Source organism: Chinchilla lanigera, unplaced genomic scaffold (genome assembly GCF_000276665.1).
Source record: "Chinchilla lanigera isolate Chin_1 unplaced genomic scaffold, ChiLan1.0 scaffold00063, whole genome shotgun sequence".
NCBI classification, from domain to species: Eukaryota; Metazoa; Chordata; class Mammalia; order Rodentia; family Chinchillidae; genus Chinchilla; species Chinchilla lanigera.
This window is the reverse complement of record NW_004955464.1, coordinates 10,902,841-10,907,025: the sequence shown is the minus strand read 5'-3', so window position 1 is coordinate 10,907,025 and position 4,185 is coordinate 10,902,841. Positions and strand designations below refer to the sequence as shown.

The following is a 4,185-nucleotide window of genomic DNA, read 5'->3' as shown; positions in this document are numbered from 1 at the left end:
TATATATATAATGGTTTGTATAAACTCAATAGCTTATTCTCATTTCTCTCTCATGTGCCATTATATGCACATACTATAACTTACTTTTTCATTCTGTTGTTGGACATATAAATCATTGCTGATTTTTAAACTACTACACATACCATTGCTGTGAGCATTTTTGCACATGTCATTTGCTCTGTCTGTGTGCACTTGTTTGTTGGGCATAGGCAATGCATGGAATTACTGAGTAATACAGTGTGTATATCCTCAGATTCAGTAGATAATGCCAAATAGTTCCAAACTGGTTGTGTCGGTTAACACTTCCACCACCAATACGTGAAGGTTTTCATCGCTTCAAATCCTCTTCAGCGCTCATTGTTAGATTCTGTTTTGTTTTCAATTTTGGCCATTTTGATGAGTGTGCAATATTCTCTCATTGTGGTTTTAATTTGTGTTTTCCTGAGGACTAGTGAGGTTGGACACCTTTGTGTATGTTTATTAATTGTTTGGAGTTCCTCTTTTAGGAAATGCTTTTTGAAATTAATCTCTTTCCTAATTTTCTAATGGCTTAGTATTTTCTCACCAGTTTGTAGCGCTTCTTTAAATAGCTTGGACTCAAGTTCTTTTTAAGTTATATGTTTTGCAGGTGTCTTTTCCCATTCTGTTGCTTTTCTTTTTATCTCTTAATGAATCCCATAATGAATAAATGCTCTTGATTTTAATGTTCTCCAATTCATAAAGCTTTTCCTTTATGAACAGCACTTTTGCATCTTAAGAAACTTTTGCCTACTTCTAACTCATGGTATTATTCTTCTATGTTATCTTTATTAGTTCCTATTATACTTTAAATTTGTAATTCATTTTGAGCTGGTTTTGTCTGGTATGAGGAAGGGGTTAGTTTTAATTCTCCACATTATAAACATTTCATTGGGCATTATTTGTGCAAAGTCCTCTCTTCCTTCAGTGCTCTGTGATGCCATCTTTACCTTTAATTAAGCATCCATATAAACACCATTTTATTTAGGAATTCTGATCCATTGATGTATTCCCTGTTTTCATGCAAATAACAAAATAGTAGTTACTGTAGCTTACTGTAACTTTACAATAAGTTTTTATACCCAGTAGAGTAAATGTTCTGATCTTATTCTTATTCCTCAGGTATGTCTTAGATATTTGCCCTTTCTAGCTTGTCAGTTTCTGTACTCTAGTTGTTGGAATTTTTCTTAGAATTGCATTGAATCCATAGATAAATACAGATAAAATATAGATAATATCTTCATGAAATTGAGTTTTTCAATCCATGAATTTGGAATCTCCCTCTATTTATTTAGGCTTTCCTTAATTTCCTTCAGCAATATTTTGTAATTTTTGATGTAGAGATTGTATATACTTTTAATTAGATTTATTCCTACATATTTAAAATGCTTTAGTACTATGATACCATTATCTTTAATATGTTTGTGAAGATATATAGAAGTAATATTGAATTTTAGATTATTGATCTTCTATCTATCAGCTTTGTGAAACTGTGCTTGATGCCTACATGGTCTGATGTTAATACACATATATAGTTTGCACTTTATATCTTTTTTCCATCTTTCTAGTTTCAACACTTCTATATTTTTATCTATTTCTTATAAGTAGCACATAGTTGATTTCAGTTTAAATGCAGGATGACAATCTTTGTCTCTTACTTGGAAGCCTTTAGGTCATTAATATTGTAATGTAATTACTGAAATATTTGGATTTAAGTCTGCATCTTACCTTTTACTTTCTATGTGTTGTATCTGTTTTCCTTTGTTCCTTTTTCTCTCTTTACTTGCTTTCTTTTGCATTTTTGATATTTTTATGATTTAATTTGTCTCCTCTATTACCTTGGATTTATTTATTTGTTTATTTGTTTGTTTATTTTTTGAGGCAGGGTTTCACTATGTACTCTAACTCACAGCAATCCTCCTCCCTCAGCCTCCCCCAAGTGCTGGGATTATAGGCGTGCACCACCATACCCAGCGGGTTATTTTCTTTTACTTTTCTCTTAGTTATTTATCTAGAGATTAAGAAATACATCCTTGACGTATCAAACATTATGTAATGTATATATTTTGCTTCTTTCTGAAAATGCAAACATTTTAGAACTTTACATTTATTGCTCCAAATTTAATAATATTGCTTTCCTATTTTTAAATTATTTATGTTTCCAACCCACATAAGACCTTAGTAGTGTTATTTTTACCATTGGTATTCCTTTATATTTACCCAAATACTCACCCTTTTTGTTGTTTTTCATTTCTTTCAGACTCTTGAAATTTATCTGGGATCATTTTTACTTCCAGAATTTCCTTCACTTTTAAAAAATATTTCTTGTAGTTTAATTTGTTGGTTATAAATTCTTTGAAAAATTTGTGCAATGGTCTTACTTTTATTTTTGAAGAATATATCCCCTGAGAACAGAGTTTTAGATTAGATTATATTCTTTCAACTGTATGATGTTTTTCTATTGTCTTGTGGTTTCCATTGTTTTTATTGAGAACTATCATTGTATCTGTTACTCCTTTGAGGGCAGTATGTCTTTTAAATTTTTTTTGGTTGTTTTAAACATTTTTTTGTCATTGGTCTTTAGCAGTTTAATTGTAATGAAGTGTGCCTTGCTTTGAGTAAATTGTGCTTGAGTCTTGAAAAGTTTATTGATTCTGTGGTTTGATGTCTTTTGAAAATTCTAGAAATGCATCTATTACCACTTTATATATTGCCTCTGTTCTATTCTTTCTTTTCTCTATCCAAGATACTAATTATAGGTGTGTCTCAAACCTGTCTTATATTATCTTTTGTGTTTTGCATCTCTTTTCTCTGTGTATATAATTTTGGCTATTTCTTTCTAACATATTTAACTCAATGGCTATATTGCCAGCTGCATCTAATTTGTCATTAACCTGGTAAATTCTTAATCTCAGAAATTGTAATTTTCAGTCTAAAGTTTTAAAATGTCTTTATTGTTTTATTTTCTCTGGAAATTCTCCAGTTTTTATTTAATTCCTTAAACATTAATTATGACTATTTAAAACTCTATGCCTGATAACTAAATTGTCTGGATCCCCTTTGGCCTATCTCTGTTGACTCATAGGCCCAGACCTTTTAAATGATGTTCTCAACACTGTACATGAAAAACTGTAGACAGAATTTGAGGCCTGGGCTGATATTACCTTTGTTCAGAGAGGATTTACATTTGCCCATCCCCAGGTGGTTATGAATATTTTCTCGCCTGGATTTCTCTCATCCACTTAGTAATTAAGATCTTTTAATATGAGTCTGCAGCCCTTAGGGGTCTATTTCCTGCTCACTGTTCCCCTTAGGATGTAGCTTGTCAGTGTCCCCACCAAAAGCCTAGGGTGTTACTAAATCCCTCCTTCTTGCCAGATCCTAGACTCCAATTTTTGTCCCTACTCTTGTGAGTTGTTGAAAGCTCTATTCAGTTTCTCAGCCTCTCAACTGTCTCTTTTGGAATCAGCAGATACACTTTGGGAAAAGCAACCTCAAATACTAAGTCTACTTGTCTGAGCTTCCTGCTTCTCTCAGTTTTGTTCCTATAGTTTTTCACTGCCTTGGTAGCTCCAGTGTCTTTGAACAGACATATTTCATAGTTATTTGTGTTAGTCATTTTCCTGTTGCTGGAACAAAATACCTGACATCTACAATTTAAAGAAGAGAAGTTTATTTTGGCTCACAGTTCAGTGGGTCCAGTCTACGGTCAGCTGGCTTCATGGCAGAAATAGCTTGGTGGAAGAACATGGTAGAGGAAAATGGTGTGTGCCATGGCAGCCAGGAATCTAAAAGAAGAGTGGGGGCCAAGAATACACCCTTTCAGGTCATGCCCCCTGTGACCTGCCTCTTCTGACCAGGCCCAACCTCCTAACATCATATTCACCTACATACTCATCAGTGGATGACTCTGTGGAATTCCGTGATCCAGTCACCTTCCAAAAGCCCTACCTCTGAATACATGAGACTTTAGGAGACTTTAGATCTAGACCATAATATTATCATGGTTAACTTTTCTAGTTGTGCTTACCAGGAAAACTTCATTTGAATTAATTAGTCTGCCAATACTTGAAAATGTATTGAATTCTGTGTAATAACAATAATAATAAAATGATAGCCACAGTGTTGTGCTGATAAATATTTTAAAATTTTTATTTTAAAATTATT

The 4,185-nt window shown here is 32.9% G+C and overlaps 1 long non-coding RNA gene across 1 annotated transcript in view; it reads left to right on the top strand.

Moving 5' to 3' along the window:
* The window catches only part of LOC106150081, a 10,965-nt gene that overhangs the window by 978 nt on the left and 5,802 nt on the right, over positions 1–4,185 (top strand). The window lies entirely within an intron of this gene.